This window comes from Ranitomeya imitator, chromosome 4 (assembly GCF_032444005.1).
Source record: "Ranitomeya imitator isolate aRanImi1 chromosome 4, aRanImi1.pri, whole genome shotgun sequence".
Lineage (NCBI taxonomy): Eukaryota > Metazoa > Chordata > Amphibia > Anura > Dendrobatidae > Ranitomeya > Ranitomeya imitator.
Window position 1 is genome coordinate 256,072,507 of NC_091285.1, and position 24,999 is coordinate 256,097,505.

General features: G+C 47.7%; 1 protein-coding gene across 14 annotated transcripts in view; it reads right to left on the reverse strand.

Annotated features, from left to right (window-relative positions):
- The window catches only part of LOC138675902 (synaptotagmin-1), a 1,081,934-nt gene that overhangs the window by 797,488 nt on the left and 259,447 nt on the right, over nucleotides 1–24,999 (reverse strand). The window lies entirely within an intron of this gene.

The following is a 24,999-nucleotide window of genomic DNA, read 5'->3' on the forward strand; positions in this document are numbered from 1 at the left end:
TATACAATTTAAGTAGCTTATAAAATCTGAAACTGATGTGTGGTTAAATAGGCTGCTGGTAACCACTGTTTACCATCCATTTTTCCTGAGCCAGATAGGTTGAAGCCACTTAATCACTAGAAGGTTGTGTTTGCATTACAGAGCTCAAAAGAGGTTTAATAGACTCCAAGGGAATTTAAAGTTTTACACTCATATTTTCTAGGTAACTGGAAAGCTTTTTAATTATACAATTCGCCACATATCAAAATTTGGGGGAAAATTTTGCGAAACTGGGAATGTTCATTTTTATTAGCAGTATTTTGGGAAATAGATCAATGACAGCAGGACCTTACATTGAAAATAAGCTATTAGGCACCACCTCTCACTTGTTATCTTTGCTGACAACTCTAAATAGAGTATGACAAAAAATAAAAAGTATATATATTCTGCTGAAGGAAAACATCAAACAAGTTCTGACACACTATTATTGTATTACTATTGATTTATCAATCACCACTAATTTCAAGGTGCTGTACATGTGACGAGGGTATACATACATAATACATATATAAAATACAGTGAACAAACTAACAGTGAAAGCCTAGCACAGAGAACTTACAATCTATAAGGTAATGAAGAAAGCTCATTTTGAAAGAGATCAAAAATATGCAATGTTTCCCACTAACATACACAGAACAAATTGGTTCTAAAGTGTGAATGAGCCTAATCTGACCATTTTGTGATACAGAGCAGAGACAACGCTATTTGCAGACAGCTTTGCAGCGCATTAGTTACACAACTACTTTCTGATTACTTACATAGTCTCGTCTTTCTAACACAAATCTAAACGGATTACAAAAAAGAAGGTACAAAGAAAAAGGATGTAGTCGTGACTTCAACAACTTACTCGTCACTTAACCTCTCTAACCTTTTCTCATTCTTACAAAGACATTGAATTAGATTTTTCTCACGCAAACTGTTATGTTATTTTAATTAATGGCATTGATTCCAAAAGAAAATCCATGCGTAAGACTTAGAATGTTTCAAGCATCTTAGAACAACATGTCCCCTTAATATTTGCTCTATGTTTTAAATTGTGAAGAATAAAGATGGATTTTTTCATGAAAAGTAGTGAATGTGGATTCTTTTGGCATTATTGTGAGCACCTATGTGGTCAGCAGGTTCCTGTGCACTCAAGATATATTAGACGTGAGAAGCAAGAACACTGCTTTTTCTTTATATATAAAATTACTATTGGGTCATAGTAGTCAGATATATGAAGCAGTTTTAACTAGATTACAAGGTTACTGTTATAATCCTACTCTGATGAGCACACATAGGTAATATACTGAGACGAGATGTCACCAATTTATTTGTAGAACCTTACCAATCAGCGATTCCAATAAACTGATGCCAGTAGAATGCAGCTCTAAAACCACCTCTTATGTGACTGCATCTCCGACTCCTCTTTACTTAGTCGGTCTGGTGTGAAGACGATGTTGCCATGTGAGTCACAGTTTGACTGATCAAACAAGTTGCGAATTCAGTAAAGTAAGCGTAAGTTTTTAGGTCTCCTGTTCAGCAGCCACATATTACTGATGTAGCCAATGGACCGGGACCTGCAAATAGATTTACACCAACACTAATACAAAGAGAGTAATTACATCCACATAATGGATTCAGTATTACTGTGTACAGTATGTTTATAGTTAAATCTATATTTTTTAGGTGCAATGTTTTTTGCAGAATATTTTCATTATCTTTTATAATATGGGTCTGAGTACACAATTCTATTCACATTGTATTCACATTCTATTCAGCCACTGGCTGAATTCAATAAACTCTTAACACGACATGCCTGGTACGAGTATCGCGCATATCGTGTGTTAGGGCTAGCGGAACGCACCGAGTAAATAGAGATGTTTATTGATATTGGTGCTTTCGCAGCCCGGGGTCCACCGTGCAGGAGTACCTGCTGCTAGCAAATGGCGGAGCTATATGGCGGTATAGACTAACTCAGCTAATTCACTGAGTAGCCGTGAAAGGAAAGCACTGTGCCCTGTTAGACTCCACAGAGGCACAGGCTAACTGCCCAAACAGAGAGCAGTCAGTGGTCACACAAACACACAAAACTCCTCGCCGGAGGAGCCAGCATTCTAGGGGCTTATTTCAGCCGGGTCCCTGAATACACTCAGACTCAATCTCCTCGCCGGAGGAGCCAGCATTCTAGGGGCTTATTTCAGCCGGGTCCCTGAACACACATACATGTGACCACACTGGCGCAAAGCACATAACATAAGACAATACTAGCGCATGGCCGTGCGGTCATGCGCAGTTTATATAGTTGCAGCACAGGAAGCTGCTACTGAAGTTTTTGCCCTTTCAGGACCTTCCAGAAGGACCAATGGAAAGTGCTGCAGTACCTGAGCATGTTTTGCCCTTTCAGGACCTTCCAGAAGGACCAATGGAATGTACTGCAGCACCTGAGCATGTGACCGAACATGTGGCCCTCGACCTCCAATGGGAGACCCTGCCCTGGGCATGCTCAGTGTGAGTAAACAAGGACTTAGTCCCAGAGAGGCTCGCTCGCCGCAGATCAAGGCAGGGTACTATAGGAAAGCCAGAAAAGGCAGTAGTGACCCTATGCACCGAATCAGCCCCAGCGAGACGCTGGGAGCGACGTCTCCGCTGAGCAGAGCCCACTGCGGCCGATACCGAATGGGAGACCGCAGCAGACACGGATCGAGATTCCCCCTGTGCAGCAGAGGAAACTTGACTCCTAACATTACCCCCCCTCCTAGGGCCCCCCCTCCTTGAGCCTCACTACGCTCAAAAGCTGCGATAAGCAGCGGAGCCCGAATGTGCTCCACAGGCTCCCAGGTTCTATCCTCTGGGCCGTGACCCTTCCAGTCAACCAGATAAAATTTCTTGCCACGTACCACCTTGCACCCCACAATAGCATTCACCTCAAACTCATCCGTGGATGAACCCGATGTCCCAGCAGATGACTCGGAAAACCGGGACAAATGAACGGGATTTAAGAGGGAAACGTGGAAAGTATCGGTGATACCAAGGCGTGGAGGAATAGCCAAACGGTAGACCACAGGGTTGACCTGTTCCAGAACCTTAAACGGGCCAATGTAGCGAGGAGCAAACTTAGTGGACTCAACTCGCAGCCTGATGTTACGGGCGGAGAGCCACACTAAGTCGCCAGGAGCAAAGACCGGAGCGGGGCGCCGGTGTGTATCAGCCGAAACCCTCATTCTCTCCTTGGAGGCCCGGATGGCATCCTGTGTGCGGTCCCAGATGTCACGTGCCTCCACCGCCCAGTCTGCCACCCTAGAATCGGTGGATGACATGGGCATGGGCACAGGGACACGCGGATGCTGGCCGTAATTAAGGAGAAAAGGAGTTTGACCAGTGGAATCGGCTATGGCGTTTTTCAGGGCAAATTCCGCCCAAGGTAGCAAAGATGCCCAGTCATCCTGCCTAGCAGAGACAAAATGTCGCAAATATGTCACCAGAGTCTGGTTGGTTCTCTCCACCAACGCATTCGTCTCAGGATGGTATGCAGAGGAGAGGTTTAACTCTATGCTGAGTAAACGGCAGAGCTCTCTCCAAAACCGAGATGCGAACTGGGGACCCCGATCGCTGACAATCTTATCAGGCATACCATGCAAACGGAAAACGTGTTTAATGAACAACACCGCCAAGGCCCGTGCTGAGGGTAACAGAGGAAGAGGCACCAAATGCACCATCTTGGAGAAATGGTCGGTGACAACCCAAATAATGGAGCAGCCACGCGACTTGGGTAGACCCACCACAAAGTCCATCCCGACCATCTCCCAGGGCCTGTCTGCCACCGGTAGAGGGTAAAGCAACCCAGCAGGCCGTTGCCGAGGGGACCGATTCTGGGTGCAAGAAACGCACGCCTGAATATAGTCCTTGACATCTCGGGCCATATGCGGCCACCAGTATGTTCTCGCCAGAAGTTCAGATGTCCTCTTGGTCCCAAAATGCCCACCCACTCTGGAGGAGTGAGCCCAAGAGAGAACCTCCGGTAGCAAGTTAGCTGGTATGAAAGTCTTGCCCGGGGGCACAGACTCTAGCGAAACCGGAGTTACAGTTCTCAGGCTCTCAGAAGGGACAATAAGCTGAGGCTCCTCCTCCTCCGATGACATCACGGAGCGGGAGAGAGCGTCAGCACGAACGTTCTTCTTCCCGGAGAGGAAATGGATAGTAAAATGGAACCGGGAGAAGAACAGGGACCATCTAGCCTGGCGAGAATTCAGCCGCTGGGCCATTTGCAGATACACCAAGTTCTTGTGGTCAGTGAAGACTTGGAAGGGAAAGCGAGCTCCCTCCAAGAGATGTCTCCACTACGAAAAAGCCAACTTCATGGCCAGCAACTCCCTGTCCCCGATGGAATAATTCCTCTCCGCTGGTGTGAAGGTCTTGGAGAAGAAGAAGCAAGGATGCTTCCGACCTTGAGCATCCTTTTGGAAAAGGACTGCTCCAGCACCAACGGATGAGGCATCCACCTCCAAGATAAATGGCTTATCAACATCGGGGCGATGTAGGATGCGAGCGCTAGCGAAGTGTGACTTGATCGAGAGAAAGGCTTTGGAGACCTCCTCTGACCACAACTTGGGATTTGCTCCCTTCTTGGTGAAGGCAACCAAGGGAGCTACCAAAGTTGAGAAGTGTGGAATGAACTGGCGATAGTAATTAATGAACCCCATAAAGCGCTGCACCGCTTTAAGAGAATGGGGTTCCTGCCAGTCCATTACAGCCTGTAGTTGGCAGGATCCATAGCCAAACCCTGGGCAGAGATGATATAACCAAGGAAAGGCAAGGACTCCTGCTCAAACACACACTTCTCCAACTTGGCGTAGAGGGAGTTTGCCCGTAAGAGGTCGAAGACTTTGCGAACATTTCTCCGATGGGAGTCAATATCTGGAGAGAAGATGAGAATATCATCCAGATAGACTACGACCGAGGTGGTGAGCATATCCCGGAAGATGTCGTTCACAAAGTCTTGGAAAACGGCTGGGGCATTACAGAGCCCGAAGGGCATCACCAGATATTCATAGTGCCCATCCCTGGTGTTAAAAGCCGTCTTCCATTCATCCCCCTCACGGATGCGAATCAGGTTGTAAGCACCCCGCAGATCTAACTTTGTAAATACCCTCGCTCCCCGTAGCCTATCAAACAGCTCAGATATCAGGGGTAGTGGGTACTTGTTCTTAACGGTGATGGCGTTAAGACCCCTGTAGTCTATGCATGGACGTAAGTCTCCAGTCTTCTTCTGTACAAAGAAGAACCCTGCCCCTGCCGGTGACACTGACTTCCTAATGAATCCTCTTGCCAGATTCTCCTGGATGTACTGGGACATTGCCTCCGTCTCCGGGAGAGATAACGGATAGACTCAACCCCGGGGAGGCTCAGCACCAGGCAAGAGGTCAATAGGGCAGTCATAGGGGCGGTGAGGCGGAAGGGTCTCCGCAGCTCTTTTGGAGAACACGTCTGCATAGGGCCAATAGTGCTTGGGGAGAGAGGAAAGATCTGCGGGTACCTGTGTAGTAGCAACCTGAACGCACTCCCTCAGACATCTACCTTCGCAAGATTTACTCCATCCCAAAATTCTCCCAGAGGACCACTCAATATGAGGAGAATGGTAGCAAAGCCATGGTATCCCCAACAGGACCTCATCAATTCCCTCAGGAATGACTAATAGGGAGATTATCTCCTGATGTGATGGAGACACAGATAGCGTGAAAGGAATGGTTTGGTGGGTAATCTGTGAAGGTAGTGTTGACCCATTTACCACTCGAACGGTTACCGGCTTGGCGAGCATCACCAAGGGTATTGCGTGACGCTGGGCAAAAGCGGAAGACATAAAGTTACCCTCTGCCCCAGAATCCACGCATAGCTCGACCATAAGAGTGGATGGGCCTATGGTAATTGTCCCCTTGAAGGACAACTTTGAGGCAAACGTCGCCGTGTCTAGTGTACCTCCTCCAACTGCCACTAGACGCTGACGTTTCCCCGACCGCTGAGGACCCTTGGAGGCAAGGTGTCCTGACTGCTGGCAAACATGACGGACCTTATGTGCACGGGCAGACTGAGACTTGGATCCCGCTCGTGTCACCTAAGGCCTCATGTGACTCGGATGCCTGGACTGGAGATTCCAAAGGTTTGGCGAAGGTGGGAGCCAGCCGAAACCTCTGCCTACACTGGGCTCGCTCCAACCTCCGCTCGTTAAAACGGAGGTCAATACGAGTAGAGACAGTTATTAACTCCTCCAGTGTGGCAGGAATCTCCCTAGTGGCCAGAGCGTCCTTAATGTGGTCAGCCAGGCCCCTCCAAAATATGGGGATAAGGGCTTTATCCGACTACTCCAGCTCGGAAGCTAAAGTACGGAAGCGGACGGAAAAATGGCTGACCAAGGTCTCACCCTGAGTTAATGCCAGTAGTTGGAGCGCTGTGTCATGGGTGACTTGAGGTCCTAAAAAGACCTTTTTCAGAGTGCTCAGGAACAATGGAGCACTCTGCACCACATGATCACCACGCTCCCCCAGCGGCGTAGCCCACTCCAACGCCCTGTCCGACAAAAGAGACACAATATATCCCACCTTAGCCCGCTCTGTAGGAAAACTTGCAGCCAGGAGCTCGAGGTGAATAGAGCACTGACTCACAAATCCCCTACAAGTTTTGCTATTTCCAGAAAATTTTTCTGGCAGCGGGAGGCGAGATAACGTCGGAACAGGGGTGGCAGTGGACAAGGTTGCTGCAGCCACGCTAGCAGCCTGTACAGCAACTGCGGTAACATCCACAGCTGAGGTTGAGCTCTCGAGAGCCGCCAACCTACCCTCCAGCTGCTGGATATACCGCAAAGATTGCTGAATGTCCGCCATTTACTAGCCAGACCCTGGCGCTAGTATTCTGTCAGGGCTAGCGGAACGCACCGAGTAAATAGAGATGTTTATTGATATTGGTGCGTTCGCAGCCCGGAGTCCACCGTGCAGGAGTACCTGCTGCTAGCAAACGGCGGAGCTATATGGCGGTATAGACTAAGTCAGTTAATTCACTGAGTAGCCGTGAAAGAAAGCACTGTGCCCTGTTAGACTCCACAGAGGCACAGGCTAACTGCCCAAACAGAGAGCAGTCAGTGGTCACACAAAACTCCTCGCCGGAGGAGCCAGCATTCTAGGGGCTTATTTCAGCCGGGTCCCTGAACACACATACATGTGACCACACTGGCGCAAAGCACATAACATAAGACAATACTAGCGCATGGCCGTGCGGTCATGCGCAGTTTATATAGTTGCAGCACAGGAAGCTGCTACTGAAGTTTTTGCCCTTTCAGGACCTTCCAGAAGGACCAATGGAAAGTGCTGCAGTACCTGAGCATGTTTTGCCCTTTCAGGACCTTCCAGAAGGACCAATGGAATGTACTGCAGCACCTGAGCATGTGACCGAACATGTGGCCCTCGACCTCCAATGGGAGACCCTGCCCTGGGCATGCTCAGTGTGAGTAAACAAGGACTTAGTCCCAGAGAGGCTCGCTCGCCGCAGATCAGTGCAGAGTACCATAGGAAAGCCAGAAAAGGCAGTAGTGACCCTATGCACCGAATCAGCCCCAGCGAGACGCTGGGAGCGACGTCTCCGCTGAGCAGAGCCCACTGCGGCCGATACCGAATGGGAGACCGCAGCAGACACGGATCGAGATTCCCCCTGTGCAGCAGAGGAAACTTGACTCCTAACATTACCCCCCCTCCTAGGGCCCCCCCTCCTTGAGCCTCACTACGCTCAAAAGCTGCGATAAGCAGCGGAGCCCGAATGTGCTCCACAGGCTCCCAGGTTCTATCCTCTGGGCCGTGACCCTTCCAGTCAACCAGATAAAATTTCTTGCCACGTACCACCTTGCACCCCACAATAGCATTCACCTCAAACTCATCCGTGGATGAACCCGATGTCCCAGCAGATGACTCGGAAACCGGGACAAATGAACGGGATTTAAGAGGGAAACGTGGAAAGTATCGGTGATACCAAGGCGTGGAGGAATAGCCAAACGGTAGACCACAGGGTTGACCTGTTCCAGAACCTTAAACGGGCCAATGTAGCGAGGAGCAAACTTAGTGGACTCAACTCGCAGCCTGATGTTACGGGCGGAGAGCCACACTAAGTCGCCAGGAGCAAAGACCGGAGCGGGGCGCCGGTGTGTATCAGCCGAAACCCTCATTCTCTCCTTGGAGGCCCGGATGGCATCCTGTGTGCGGTCCCAGATGTCACGTGCCTCCACCGCCCAGTCTGCCACCCTAGAATCGGTGGATGACATGGGCATGGGCACAGGGACACGCGGATGCTGGCCGTAATTAAGGAGAAAAGGAGTTTGACCAGTGGAATCGGCTATGGCGTTTTTCAGGGCAAATTCCGCCCAAGGTAGCAAAGATGCCCAGTCATCCTGCCTAGCAGAGACAAAATGTCGCAAATATGTCACCAGAGTCTGGTTGGTTCTCTCCACCAACGCATTCGTCTCAGGATGGTATGCAGAGGAGAGGTTTAACTCTATGCTGAGTAAACGGCAGAGCTCTCTCCAAAACCGAGATGCGAACTGGGGACCCCGATCGCTGACAATCTTATCAGGCATACCATGCAAACGGAAAACGTGTTTAATGAACAACACCGCCAAGGCCCGTGCTGAGGGTAACAGAGGAAGAGGCACCAAATGCACCATCTTGGAGAAATGGTCGGTGACAACCCAAATAATGGAGCAGCCACGCGACTTGGGTAGACCCACCACAAAGTCCATCCCGACCATCTCCCAGGGCCTGTCTGCCACCGGTAGAGGGTAAAGCAACCCAGCAGGCCGTTGCCGAGGGGACCGATTCTGGGTGCAAGAAACGCACGCCTGAATATAGTCCTTGACATCTCGGGCCATATGCGGCCACCAGTATGTTCTCGCCAGAAGTTCAGATGTCCTCTTGGTCCCAAAATGCCCACCCACTCTGGAGGAGTGAGCCCAAGAGAGAACCTCCGGTAGCAAGTTAGCTGGTATGAAAGTCTTGCCCGGGGGCACAGACTCTAGCGAAACCGGAGTTACAGTTCTCAGGCTCTCAGAAGGGACAATAAGCTGAGGCTCCTCCTCCTCCGATGACATCACGGAGCGGGAGAGAGCGTCAGCACGAACGTTCTTCTTCCCGGAGAGGAAATGGATAGTAAAATGGAACCGGGAGAAGAACAGGGACCATCTAGCCTGGCGAGAATTCAGCCGCTGGGCCATTTGCAGATACACCAAGTTCTTGTGGTCAGTGAAGACTTGGAAGGGAAAGCGAGCTCCCTCCAAGAGATGTCTCCACTACGAAAAAGCCAACTTCATGGCCAGCAACTCCCTGTCCCCGATGGAATAATTCCTCTCCGCTGGTGTGAAGGTCTTGGAGAAGAAGAAGCAAGGATGCTTCCGACCTTGAGCATCCTTTTGGAAAAGGACTGCTCCAGCACCAACGGATGAGGCATCCACCTCCAAGATAAATGGCTTATCAACATCGGGGCGATGTAGGATGCGAGCGCTAGCGAAGTGTGACTTGATCGAGAGAAAGGCTTTGGAGACCTCCTCTGACCACAACTTGGGATTTGCTCCCTTCTTGGTGAAGGCAACCAAGGGAGCTACCAAAGTTGAGAAGTGTGGAATGAACTGGCGATAGTAATTAATGAACCCCATAAAGCGCTGCACCGCTTTAAGAGAATGGGGTTCCTGCCAGTCCATTACAGCCTGTAGTTGGCAGGATCCATAGCCAAACCCTGGGCAGAGATGATATAACCAAGGAAAGGCAAGGACTCCTGCTCAAACACACACTTCTCCAACTTGGCGTAGAGGGAGTTTGCCCGTAAGAGGTCGAAGACTTTGCGAACATTTCTCCGATGGGAGTCAATATCTGGAGAGAAGATGAGAATATCATCCAGATAGACTACGACCAAGGTGGTGAGCATATCCCGGAAGATGTCGTTCACAAAGTCTTGGAAAACGGCTGGGGCATTACAGAGCCCGAAGGGCATCACCAGATATTCATAGTGCCCATCCCTGGTGTTAAAAGCCGTCTTCCATTCATCCCCCTCACGGATGCGAATCAGGTTGTAAGCACCCCGCAGATCTAACTTTGTAAATACCCTCGCTCCCCGTAGCCTATCAAACAGCTCAGATATCAGGGGTAGTGGGTACTTGTTCTTAACGGTGATGGCGTTAAGACCCCTGTAGTCTATGCATGGACGTAAGTCTCCAGTCTTCTTCTGTACAAAGAAGAACCCTGCCCCTGCCGGTGACACTGACTTCCTAATGAATCCTCTTGCCAGATTCTCCTGGATGTACTGGGACATTGCCTCCGTCTCCGGGAGAGATAACGGATAGACTCAACCCCGGGGAGGCTCAGCACCAGGCAAGAGGTCAATAGGGCAGTCATAGGGGCGGTGAGGCGGAAGGGTCTCCGCAGCTCTTTTGGAGAACACGTCTGCATAGGGCCAATAGTGCTTGGGGAGAGAGGAAAGATCTGCGGGTACCTGTGTAGTAGCAACCTGAACGCACTCCCTCAGACATCTACCTTCGCAAGATTTACTCCATCCCAAAATTCTCCCAGAGGACCACTCAATATGAGGAGAATGGTAGCAAAGCCATGGTATCCCCAACAGGACCTCATCAATTCCCTCAGGAATGACTAATAGGGAGATTATCTCCTGATGTGATGGAGACACAGATAGCGTGAAAGGAATGGTTTGGTGGGTAATCTGTGAAGGTAGTGTTGACCCATTTACCACTCGAACGGTTACCGGCTTGGCGAGCATCACCAAGGGTATTGCGTGACGCTGGGCAAAAGCGGAAGACATAAAGTTACCCTCTGCCCCAGAATCCACGCATAGCTCGACCATAAGAGTGGATGGGCCTATGGTAATTGTCCCCTTGAAGGACAACTTTGAGGCAAACGTCGCCGTGTCTAGTGTACCTCCTCCAACTGCCACTAGACGCTGACGTTTCCCCGACCGCTGAGGACCCTTGGAGGCAAGGTGTCCTGACTGCTGGCAAACATGACGGACCTTATGTGCACGGGCAGACTGAGACTTGGATCCCGCTCGTGTCACCTAAGGCCTCATGTGACTCGGATGCCTGGACTGGAGATTCCAAAGGTTTGGCGAAGGTAGGAGCCAGCCGAAACCTCTGCCTACACTGGGCTCGCTCCAACCTCCGCTCGTTAAAACGGAGGTCAATACGAGTAGAGACAGTTATTAACTCCTCCAGTGTGGCAGGAATCTCCCTAGTGGCCAGAGCGTCCTTAATGTGGTCAGCCAGGCCCCTCCAAAATATGGGGATAAGGGCTTTATCCGACTACTCCAGCTCGGAAGCTAAAGTACGGAAGCGGACGGAAAAATGGCTGACCAAGGTCTCACCCTGAGTTAATGCCAGTAGTTGGAGCGCTGTGTCATGGGTGACTTGAGGTCCTAAAAAGACCTTTTTCAGAGTGCTCAGGAACAATGGAGCACTCTGCACCACATGATCACCACGCTCCCCCAGCGGCGTAGCCCACTCCAACGCCCTGTCCGACAAAAGAGACACAATATATCCCACCTTAGCCCGCTCTGTAGGAAAACTTGCAGCCAGGAGCTCGAGGTGAATAGAGCACTGACTCACAAATCCCCTACAAGTTTTGCTATTTCCAGAAAATTTTTCTGGCAGCGGGAGGCGAGATAACGTCGGAACAGGGGTGGCAGTGGACAAGGTTGCTGCAGCCACGCTAGCAGCCTGTACAGCAACTGCGGTAACATCCACAGCTGAGGTTGAGCTCTCGAGAGCCGCCAACCTACCCTCCAGCTGCTGGATATACCGCAAAGATTGCTGAATGTCCGCCATTTACTAGCCAGACCCTGGCGCTAGTATTCTGTCAGGGCTAGCGGAACGCACCGAGTAAATAGAGATGTTTATTGATATTGGTGCGTTCGCAGCCCGGGGTCCACCGTGCAGGAGTACCTGCTGCTAGCAAACGGCGGAGCTATATGGCGGTATAGACTAAGTCAGTTAATTCACTGAGTAGCCGTGAAAGAAAGCACTGTGCCCTGTTAGACTCCACAGAGGCACAGGCTAACTGCCCAAACAGAGAGCAGTCAGTGGTCACACAAAACTCCTCGCCGGAGGAGCCAGCATTCTAGGGGCTTATTTCAGCCGGGTCCCTGAATACACTCAGACTCAATCTCCTCGCCGGAGGAGCCAGCATTCTAGGGGCTTATTTCAGCCGGGTCCCTGAACACACATACATGTGACCACACTGGCGCAAAGCACATAACATAAGACAATACTAGCGCATGGCCGTGCGGTCATGCGCAGTTTATATAGTTGCAGCACAGGAAGCTGCTACTGAAGTTTTTGCCCTTTCAGGACCTTCCAGAAGGACCAATGGAAAGTGCTGCAGTACCTGAGCATGTTTTGCCCTTTCAGGACCTTCCAGAAGGACCAATGGAATGTACTGCAGCACCTGAGCATGTGACCGAACATGTAGCCCTCGACCTCCAATGGGAGACCCTGCCCTGGGCATGCTCAGTGTGAGTAAACAAGGACTTAGTCCCAGAGAGGCTCGCTCGCCGCAGATCAGTGCAGAGTACCATAGGAAAGCCAGAAAAGGCAGTAGTGACCCTATGCACCGAATCAGCCCCAGCGAGACGCTGGGAGCGACGTCTCCGCTGAGCAGAGCCCACTGCGGCCGATACCGAATGGGAGACCGCAGAAGACACGGATCGAGATTCCCCCTGTGCAGCAGAGGAAACTCGACTCCTAACATCGTGTCCCTCCCTTTGATGTGGGCTTCGGGGCTGAGCCAACATCTTTCCCGGAACATGTCAGCTGTTTTGAACAGCTGACATGGTGCTCCTAATAACTGCTAGTGGAATCGAGATCCACCTGTGGCTGTTATTTCATTAAATGCAGCTGACAATCATTAACAGTGGCATTTATTGTGATCGCACCGAGAGCGTCACTACTCCTACCCATCGGTGACCCTGTCACATGATCTCGGGTCACTGATGGGTCAGCATAACAACCAGAGGTTTCCAGCATTCCTCTATGGTTGCAATTGTCGGAGTGCTATAAGCACCGCCCAGCAGTTGACGCTCATAGCAAGTGAACATTTCTGCTACATACAGGTGATCTGATCATCACTTGTGTGTAGCAGAGGCGATCAGGTTGTCGCAGCTTCTAGTCTCCAATGAAGACTATTTAACCATGCCAGAAGTAAAAAAATATATATTTTTAAATATTAAAAAAATGTAAAAAATATAAAAAGTTCAAATCATCCCCCATTCAAAATATAGCAATGAAAAAAAAAAAAATACACATATTTGGTATTTCCGCATTCATAGTCGCTCGTTCTATCAATCTATAAAGAATTAATCCGATCAGTAAATGGCATAGCAAAAAATGTCAAAATTCCAGAATTACTTTTTATAGGTAGCCACAACATTGCATTAAAATGCAATATTGGGCGATCAAAAGATCATATCCACACCAAAATGGTATAATTTATACATGTTTGATATCTACGAACTCATAATGACATGGAAAATCATAATGGCAGGTCAATTTTAACATTTGGTGAACAAGGTAAAAAAAATCCAAAAATCATTTGTGGAATTGCACTTTTTTTGCAATTTGACTGCATTTGGAATTTTTTTCCATTTTCAAGTACACGACATGGTAAAACCAAAAGTCATTCAAAAGTACTACTTGTCCCACAAAAAACAAGCCCTAACATGGCCATGTTGATGGAAAATGTAAAAAGTTATGGCTCTGGGAAGAAGGAGAGCAAAAAACAAACTCAAAAAGTAAAAAGGGCTGCGAAGGTGTTTAGCTCTCTCTAGTTGTGGCTGAAGGAGTCAAGATGTATTAATGTAACACTATGGCTATGGAGGGGATTTGGAATTCTAGTCCCTCTAAAAATGTATTTGAAAATAAAAAAAATCACAGAATTGTGGATTGATGTAGATAATAGGTTTTCTTTATGAGTAGACTACTTAAGGTTTCTATATACTGTAGTGCAGCGGCGTTGGTGCAGTGCGACAGATAGGAAGGACCACAGAAAGGTTCAAAGCAAATGTCTTTAATGTCCTAAAAACAACTCTCACAAAGGAATGATTTCCTCTGGATCACATCCAGGTTTCCATACACACAGTCCAGAACTCAGAGCTGGTTGCTGTGGACAATGGCACCGCCATGTCTCTTGGGTGCGTCAGCCGCCTTGAGTTCCCTGGCTCTGTTAGCTCCACACAGTCCTGGATAGCACAGAGCTACCGGCTCTGCAGCTTCCAAACTGCAAACTAACACACTCAAGGAAAAACTGACACAATTAAATGGAATCATGGCCATAGAGTCACTTCCAAAACCCAGAGTGGAGAGAGGGATTCACCCCGCTACCAAACCTGCAAATCCCTCTAAAAATAAAAGCCCTTAACTGATTTTCCGAAAAAACTGACTGGGTCACTACTTGTCCCCTATCCACTCTTTCTTTTATTTTACCTTGTTACTCACAGGGGTCCTGCTGTGAACACAAGGCACTCAAGCAGGCGTAGTAGGACCCTTGCCCGCATCCTGTGGGACACATATCAACTTTCACATATGATCCTCCTCACTGCCTCAAAATACCTATTATGTCAAAGATAAATTGTGAATGGTTTACTATACTTTGGTAAAGGAAATCTATATACTCACACATTACATTACTAAAAACTGAAATTAGTTTCAGCATGACACCAAATGTACATTTTGAATTTTGTGGTTCCAGAACGTGTTGATGATTCCTTTTAGCATCTGTGATGGATCTCTGTAGTTGTCAATTTTACAAAGATCTTTTAGATGAGTTTATTGAATTGGTCAGGGACGCGGTGAAAAGCCACTACCCCCTTCTGCCAGTCTACTTTGTCTGGCTGGCATGATGCATGGTAGAGATAAATGTGCGCTATAAAGACTACTATTTTGCTAAGATCTTAAATGGCAAAAACAAGTCTAATTACTACACATACAAATAGAGTATAATTTTGAAGATATAATTTGTGAAGAAGGTTATACCGTATTTAGAATATATTGATCTTGGCAAGCAAAGATAACATGTATGAGGAAATATATTCTAGCAGATCTCAAGAGAGTCTGCCTGGCGTTCTTTAATATAACATCAGCTTTGGTCATCCAATGCCTAATGCAAATGACTGTTTTTTTCCTTAACTTTAGTTTCTCTTTATTAAATTTTGTGAATCAAACGGATATAAGCTGTAACATCAGAAGCTCTTATCGATATTAAAGAGACACCAACAAAAGGATATTTGAAGAAAATGAAATTCTGTCTATCAGACTGGCTACAGTTACTTAATTACACAGAAAAACATCATGGTCTGGAGATAAAGCGAAAGATCTACTCTATTAGCTAATAAACATTGAATAATCAGAAATTTGTTAAGGTTGTTAAATAACATTATTTTTATTTATTATTTTTTTATGATGCCATCAAATGGTTGCAAAATGAATGGCAATATAATACATTAGGTTGGCACACATAGAGATAATGCTGATTGCTATCCAGGCTAGCTTTCTGCGGTACAGGTAAATACTGTAAGGCTGGAGTCACACATGCGAGTGCAATGAGAGAGACTTGCACGAGTCACTCGCATCAATACCTGGCATAGCTGTCAGCACTCTGGACAGGAGCGTGTGGCTGCATGTATTTCTATGCAGTTGAATGCTCCGATCCCGAGTGCTGGCGGCTGTGTCGGGTATCGATGAGAGAGACTCGTGTGAGTTTCTCGCATTGCACTCAAAAGTGTGACCCCGGCCTAAGGAAGAGTTATTCACTAGTTGAATTCAATTGATACATAGGGCACATATTAACCCACTTTCTCTTTCAGAAACCAACAAATCTGACTCATATAAGATGGGCAAGTGCTGTAATAGAAGACTACGGAGACTTTCTTATGAATACTTAATGGCGTTACCTTGTTTAATCAGAGTTCAATCAAAACCCTTTCCAACATCTGCTGTACATGAGCGGTGCAAGTCTAATGCATGTTTATGGAGCAGGCCCAGGCAGCATTTGCTCCTACAAGCAGCAATCAGAGCTCTGCTCAGGTGACTATAGTTAACCCTTTTAATGCCACTGACCTTCAAAATGATATGACTTTTGTTGCTGTAACAAATAAAAAATTATGGTTTCTGTAATGCAACAATAGAAAAATGAAAATAAATTGTTTTGGAATAAAGACCAAAAATGGCTGTGATTCCAAGGGGTTCAAACCTGGTGACCCAATTTCTTTAGAGATGTACAGTCAATTGCTCAAACAAATGTGTTAAATTCTTTGTAAAAATCCCTGTGCTCCAATGATTCCTTTTTTCCATATTGTTCAATGACATCCAATTTAGGGCAGAATGTGAAATCTCTTCTTGCTTTCACCTCTCCCTCTCAGATGCTGCCAATCATAGCTCAGGAGAAGAGCTGGCAGTCTAGACACTGCTCATCCGCTGTGATTGACAGGATATGAAAGAAAGGGGTAAAAGCATGCCCCCAAACGAAGACTCTAAAGAATCATCCAGTCGGACGGCAAGCAGTAATTTTACATATTGTGCTCCAAAAGCAACAGATTTGAATATCTCTGCAATGGAGTGACACAGCATGAAAAAAGGAAACAAACTGCAGATTAGTGGGAGCTCAGAAATATTTACACGGTGCTAAACTCAAACGAAAGTTTTTTAAGGGAACAAAAATCAACAATCTGCTTTTGTAGAACAACATATGGCGGTTTGTGGAAGGAGCACTAGCGGCCGTCCCAATGAGGAGAAAATAAGTGCGCAGGTCCCTGCAGCTCGAGCCGGATACCCCACAATGGGGGAGAAAGACTTGCAACAGGAACAGAATAGCCGGTCTCAGGAGCGCAGAAGGAGAACACAGACAACAGTTTAGGGTAAACTGGTTTACCCTAAACTGGTGTCTGTGTTCTCCTTTAGTGCTCCTGAGACCGGCTATTCTGTTCTTGTTGCAACAATCTGCTTTTGTCCTTTTGTCTCCATATTCCAAAAGCTATCATTTTTTTTTTCCTTTGAACAGGACACTAACAATGTATGGGCCTGCTGCGTTCTGTCCTGTACATTGCTTATATCCAGCAGCTAACAGCACCTATCTTCTATTCTATTGAATAGGTGATAAACTGCAGCAACCTGTACGGGCCACTTAACAATGTGTGATGCTGCTGTATTGTAATTTATTTATTTATTTTATTCACTTTTATAGCACCATTAATTCCATAGCGCTTTATATACAACTAGCTATTGAACCCGTTCTACGCCCGGGTGGCGAGCATTTATATTGGTATATGGTCTCCATCCTGGTATGTGCTGCTCCATCCTGCGCCCCCATCCTGTCATGTGCTGCTCCCATCCTGCGCCCCCGTTCTGTCATGTGCTGCTCCCATCCTGCGCCCCCGTTCTGTCATGTGCTGCTCCCATCCTGCGCCTCCATTCTGTCATTTGCTGCTCCCATCCTGTCATTTGCTGCTCCCATCCTGCACCCGTTCTGTCATGTGCTGCTCCCATCCTGCGCCTCCATTCTGTCATTTGCTGCTCCCATCCTGTCATTTGCTGCTCCCATCCTGCACCCGTTCTGTCATTTGCTGCTCCCATCCTGCGTCCCCGTTCTGTCATTTGCTGCTGCCATCCTGCGCCCGTTCTGTCATGTGCTGCTGCCATCCTGCGCCCGTTCTGTCATGTGCTGCTGCCATCCTGCGCCCGTTCTGTCATGTGCTGCTGCCATCCTGCGCCCGTTCTGTCATGTGCTGCTGCCATCCTGCGCCCGTTCTGTCATGTGCTGCTGCCATCCTGCGCCCGTTCTGTCATGTGCTGCTGCCATCCTGCGCCCGTTCTGTCATGTGCTGCTGCCATCCTGCGCCCGTTCTGTCATGTGCTGCTGCCATCCTGCGCCCGTTCTGTCATGTGCTGCTGCCATCCTTCGCCCGTTCTGTCATGTGCTGCTGCCATCCTGCGCCCGTTCTGTCATGTGCTGCTGCCATCCTGCGCCCGCTCTGTCATGTGCTGCGGCCATCCTGAGCCCGTTCTGTCATGTGCTGCTGCCATCCTGCGCCCCGTTCTGTCATGTGCTGCGGCCATCCTGCGGCCGTTCTGTCATGTGCTGCGGCCATCCTGAGCCCGTTCTGTCATGTGCTGCTGCCATCCTGCGCCCGTTCTGTCATGTGCTGCTGCCATCCTGCGCCCGTTCTGTCATGTGCTGCGGCCATCCTGCGCCCGTTCTGTCTTGTGCTGTGGCCATCCTGCGCCCGTTCTGTCATGTGCTGCTGCCATCCTGCGCCCGTTCTGTCATGTGCTGCTGCCATCCTGCGCCCGTTCTGTCATGTGCTGCGGCCATCCTGCGCCCGTTCTGACATGTGCTGCTGCCATCCTGCGCCCGTTCTGTCATGTGCTGCTGCCATCCTGCGCCCGTTCTGTCATGTGCTGCGGCCATCCTGCGCCCGTTCTGTCTTGTGCTGCGGCCATCCTGCGCCTGTTCTGTCATGTGCTGCTGCCATCCTGCGCCCGTTCTGTCATGTGCTGCTGCCATCCTGCGCCCGTTCTGTCATGTGCTGCGGCCATCCTGCGCCCGTTCTGTCATGTGCTGCAGCCATCCTGCGCCCGTTCTGTCATGTGCTGCTGCCATCCTGAGCCCGTTCTGTCATGTGCTGCTGCCATCCTGCGCCCGTTCTGTCATGTGCTGCTGCCATCCTGCGCCCGTTCTGTCATGTGCTGCGGCCATCCTGCGCCCGTTCTGTCATGTGCTGCGGCCATCCTGCGCCCGTTCTGTCATGTGCTGCTGCCATCCTGCGCCCGTTCTGTCATGTGCTGCTGCCATCCTGCGCCCGTTCTGTCATGTGCTGCGGCCATCCTGCGCCCGTTCTGTCATGTGCTGCGGCCATCCTGCGCCCGTTCTGTCATGTGCTGCGGCCATCCTGCGCCCGTTCTGTCATGTGCTGCTGCCATCCTGCGCCCGTTCTGTCATGTGCTGCGGCCATCCTGCGCCCGTTCTGTCATGTGCTGCTGCCATCCTGCGCCCGTTCTGTCATGTGCTGCGGCCATCCTGCGCCCGTTCTGTCATGTGCTGCTCCCATCCTGCGCCACCATTGTATTATATGCCCCCCGCTCCAGTGTGTATGCCCCCGAATGCTGCTGCCATATAAAAAAAAAAAAAATACCATACTCACCTATCGTCCGGCTCCACTGCAGGTATGTCTTCAAGAATATGGCGCAGGAAAGCGGGGACTGCGCAGGCGCCGATTCCGGCAGCAGGAATCGGCGCCTGCGCAGTCCGCGCTTTCCGGCGCCATTTTCTTGAAGACACACCTGCAGTGGAGCCGGAGTGTGTCTTCAAGAAAATGGCGCCGGAAAGCGCGGACTGCACAGGCGCCGATTCCGGCAGCAGGAATCGGCGCCTGCGCAGTCCGCGCCCTCCGGAGCCGGGAGCAGAGGAGCCGGGAGACGGAGCCGCAAGCAGCGCTGGAACCGGGAAAGGTGAGTATACTTACCCTCCCTGCTGGCGGTCCCTGACTCTCCGGTGGAGATCGCGGTATGCGTTCAGTGCTTACGCATACCGCGATCTCCCGGGAGCGTCGCTCTGTGAGGCCCAGACTGCGCCGGCGCTTGCGCTTGCGCAGTCTATAGAGGCTTCGGACAGAGTGACGCTCCCAGCGTTATATTATAGATATCATCACTGTCCCCAATGGGGCTCACAATCTGCACTAGATCCCAATCAGTAAGTCTTTGGAATGTCGGAGGAAATTGGAGAAAACAAGCATAAACGCGGGGAGAACATGCAAACGCCTTGCAGATGTTGTCCTTGGTGGGATTTGAACCCAGGACCCCAGCGTTGCAATACTAACCACTGAGCCACCGTGCTACCCATTATTGCTTATATCTGACAGCTGTCAAGCTGGATAGCAGCTGATCATTGGGGTACAGAATATTGGACCACCAATGATCTGACATTGATGACCCTTCCTGTAAGTTCCGGTCAACACCTTTAACCAACATAACAATAAGCACTGTCACTATTTACACCTAGTGACACAATCTCTTTAGAGGGTTGTCCGGCCTTGAGGTACAATTCTGCAGTCTCTCTATGTAACTGCAGATTTGTGAATCCTCACAGCGCGCAGTGTGGATTCTCTGATGCCAGCACCAGGAGCAGCCGTTTGCATACATGTGCTCATTTGCTGCCTAGAGGTGCACAGCTTAACTCAATGCAAGTGTATTGAGCGACGCCGGACAAGTCTGGTCAGAATGTGTCCATAAGAATGTAAATTGCACACTTGTGGTGACATGAGCACCAGTTACCAGCATTGGAGAATTCGCACAGGGTGTAGTGCGTACACTGTGAGGATTCACAAGTCTGCAGTCACGCAGAGTGACTGCAGATTTGTACCTTAAAACCGGACAACCCCTTTAAGGATGCAGCAAGCAACTATTTGCTTTTTGCTTTTTTCTCCTCATTCCAAAAGCCAATTGTTTTTTTTTTTTTTACTGAAATGGCGCAATTTGTTTTTAACAAACTTTGAATTTTTTTTCAACACAGATAAAAAAGAACCTAGTAATGTTGGTGTCTATAAACTCATAATGACTTGGAGAATCATAATGTCAGGTCAGTTTTAGCATTTCGTGAACATAGATACACGATATGTTAAAACCAATGTTGTCATTCAAGCGTACAACTCGTCCTCCCAAAAAACAAGCCCTCACATGGCTATATTGATAGAAAAATAAAAAAGTTATTGCTCTGGGAAGAAGGGGAGCAAAAAGGACTTTAACTAATAAACTAATAAAGGGAGGGTGTCCAACATTGGCGTATTATTACGCCCGATGTCGGAAAGGGATTAACCCAGACAATCCTGATAATAAATTGTTTTAAGTTTTGATGCATTTATAGTAAACTCAAGTTCTCCAAAAGGTGAATTACAAGGTCTAAAATGTGTTTGCAAGTAATAATTTTCTTTCTCGTACATCACTGAATTGCTTCAGCTGCAATTTGTTTGCTGCTGTGCTTTGCATAGAAAGATATTTTTAGGACAAATTTGGACTTCCTTGTGTTCTATTGCTATGAGCTTATGCTTCATCAACTCCAGACTTGTCATGGCTCATTATCTATAGATCATCATTGTGAGCAGCTTGCCTTTTATAAATATGTTCCGGCATCTGCCCATGTGCCTCACTGCACCATAGCACATACCAAGTCTCAAGACTTTTTTAGTCTATTTAAAAGCAATTTTAGAAGTAACTGTATGGGATTTATTCAAACCAAAATGAAAATAATGTTTGTGTTATCATGAGTTATTTTTTTCAGTGAAAATTAAAAACTGTGCTGTGTTTGGTAACAAGACTATGCAATTTAGATATCTTTTTTCATTTGAGTTTCAAAATGAATGCAGAATTATTTAATTACTCATTTTACAGTACTTCCTATATTTTTGCCACTAAGGCCACATTTAGTATTTGGTGAGGTTTTTACCTCAGTATTTGTAAGCCAAAATCAGGAGTGGAACAATCAGAAGTATAATAGAAACACGTTACCGCTTCTGTACTTATCGCCCACTCCTGGTTTTGGTTTACAAATACTGATGTAAAAAACTGACCAAATACTGAATGTGAGAATGTGGCTTTATGCTTTGGAACCAGGTTTCAACAAAGTGGACAAAAGGTGAATAAGTTGCATCAGTTAGCAAACCCAGACTAAATATTTCCAGTGGTTATATGATACCTTCTTTACTTATTAATATTTTACTGGAGCACACAAATATGTCCAGAGCTTTTCACAGAATATATTCAATACAATATTGCAATATTCAAGCAAGAACCTCAACAGGCAGCAAATCAAATTTCAAACTTAAATTTGTGTGGCCACAAATAGACAAATATAGCATAAATAACTTATATAATTTAAGTAACTAAAAAGATTAAAGCGACTCTGTAACCCCCTCCAGCTGTTAGAAATTAAAAGAGCCACCTTGTGCAGCAGTAATGCAGCATTCTGACAAGGTGGCTCTTTTAGTTATTGGTGCAGTCAAAGCAGAAATAAAGCGTTTTATAATTTTGCAAAAATACCTGTCTTCAGTCAAATAGGCAGGTCTTAACCCCCCTGCTACACACTCCACACTGCCGTCACTCAAGGCTTCTTCGGCACCAGGCGCCGGCCCCTCCGCGCTGTTTTCAGGTCAAATCCAGTGCCTGCGCTGTTTTGTTCTGCCTGGGTTAAGGCGAAGTGAGCGATGCCCGTCTGATCTCAGATGCAGTCTCGCAGACTGCGCCTGTGTGGCCACCCACCTTGTGAATCCCAGGCAGAACAAAACAGCGCAGGTGCCGGATTTGACTTGAAAACAGCGCGGAGGGGGTGGCACCCAGCGCCGAAAAATCCTTGAGTGACGGCAGTGTGGCGTGTGCAGCAGGGGGGTTAAGACCTGCCTCCGGGACTAAAGACAGGTATTTTTACGAAATTATAAAACACTTTATTTCTGCTTTGACTGCACCAATAACTAAAAGAGCCACCTTCTCAGAATGCAGCATTACTGCTGCACAAGCTGGCTCTTTTAGTTTCTAACGGCTGGAGGGGGTGACAGAGTCGCTTTAATGTAAAATTATGCTTTTTATTTCCAAAGCTTGTGATTCTGTGCCAATTATCTTGTGACACAGCTCTGGCAAAAATTAAGAGACCACTGCAAAATGTTCAGTTTATCTGATTTTTCTCTTTATATGTAAGATGTAAATTGTTCTTTTATTCTATAAACTTCTGACAATATGTCTCCAAATTTCCAAGCAATACATTTTGTATTTTTTTTTTCTGAAAAGGAGAAATGGTCAAAATAAAAATACAACAGCCAGTGCTTTCAGACCTCAAATAATGCAAAGAAAACAAGTTCATATTCATTTAAAAACAACAATACTAATGTTTTAACCCAGGAAAAGTTCAGAAATCAATATTTTGTGGAATAACCATGATTTTTAATCACAGCTTTCATGTGTCTTGGCATGCTTTCCACCAGTCTTTCACACTGCTCCTGGCGCAAAAATGTAAGCAGTTCTCTGTTTGATGGCTTGTGATTATCCATCTTCCTCTTGATTACATTCCAGAGGTTTTCAATGGGGTTCAGATCTGGAGATTGGGTTGCCCATGACAGGGTATTGATGTTGTGGTCTCTTAATTTTTGCCAGTGAAAAGGCAAGGAAGGACATAAATCTTCATGGAATAGACAAGTAAAGCTGATACAATTGTCAGAGAGAATGATGTCCACGAAAAAATGCCCAAATATTTATCAGATATCTTAAAGCACCACTCCAGCATTTTTCTTTTATTTTAGTGTAGTGGTATCACTAATCCATGTTCCCTGTCACTAGTTATATACTTACCAGCCACTGTCTTCAGCTGTTTCCAACTATGGTCCTGCTCCGCCATCTTATGGCCGCTGCTCCCAAGTGACCGGCCTCATTTTGTCTTTCATTAACTTAAATTGAGAAGTGATCGCCAGGTCACCCAGGTAACATTGGCACAATCCAGCAGGTCACAAACTCCAGGAGAGAACAAGAGTGGTGCCGATAACAGATGAAGACGACTGGTAAGTATATTACTTGGGGCAGGGAATTTACATTAGTGACACCAATCAGGCAGTAAAATTAAAAAAAACACTGGAGTGGTGCTTTTTTTTAGATAGACTATTAGAGTTGTAAGGAACCTCCAGGGTCATCTTGTTCAACCCTTTGCTCAATGCAGGATTCACTAAACCATCTCAGACAGATGTCTGTCCAGCCTCTGTTTGAAGACTTCCATTGAAGGAAAACTCACTACTTCTTGTGGAAGCCTGTTCCACTCATTGATCACCCTCACTGTCAAAAAGTTTTTTTCTAGTATCTTCTCCCTTTCAGTTTCATTCAATTGCGTCTCATAATTCCATGAGCAAATGAAAATAATGATGATCCCTCTACACTGTGACATCCCTTCAGATATTTGTAGACAGCTATTAAGTCTTCTCTAAAGGTACCGTCACACTAAGCGACGCTGCAGCGATACCGACAACGATGTCGATCGCTGCAGCGTCGCTGTTTGGTCGCTGGAGAGCTGTCACACAGACAGCTCTCCAGCGACCAACGATGTCGAAGTCCCCGGGTAACCAGGGTAAACATCGGGTTACTAAGCGCAGGGCCGCGCTTAGTAACCCGATGTTTACCCTGGTTACCATTGTAAATGTAAAAAAAAAACACTACATACTTACATTCCCGGTGTATGGTCATGTCCCTCGCCTTCAGCTTCCCGCACTGACTGAGCGCCGACTGTAAAGTACAGCAGTGACGTCACCGCTGCACAGCGTGCTTTACGGCCGGCCGGCGCTCACCAGTCAGTGCGGGAAACTGACGGCGGGGGACATGACCAGACACCGGGAATGTAAGTATGTAGTGTTGGTTTTTTTACATTTACAACGGTAACCAGGGTAAACATTGGGTTACTAAGCGCGGCCCTGCGCTTAGTAACCCAATATTTACCCTGGTTACCAGTGAAGACATCACTGGATCGGCGTCACACACGCCGATTCAGCAATGTCAGCGGGAGATCCAGCGACAAAATAAAGTGCTGGACTTTCCCCAGCGACCAACGATCTCCCAGCAGGGGCCTGATCGTTGGTCGCTGTCACACATAACGATTTCGTTAACGATATCGTTGCTACATCACAAAAAGCAACGATATCGTTAACGATATCGTTCAGTGTGACGGTACCTTAAGCCTTTTTTGCAAGCTAAACATTTCCATATCCTTTATCTGTTCCAAGTAGGACATAGTTTGCAGTCCACTCACCATCCTGGTAGCTCTTCTTTGAACTTGCTCCTGCTTTTCAATGTCTTTTTTAAAATGTGATGCCCAGAACTGGACACAGTATTCTATATGCGGTCTGACCAAGGAAGAGTAGAGGAGGATAATTACTTCA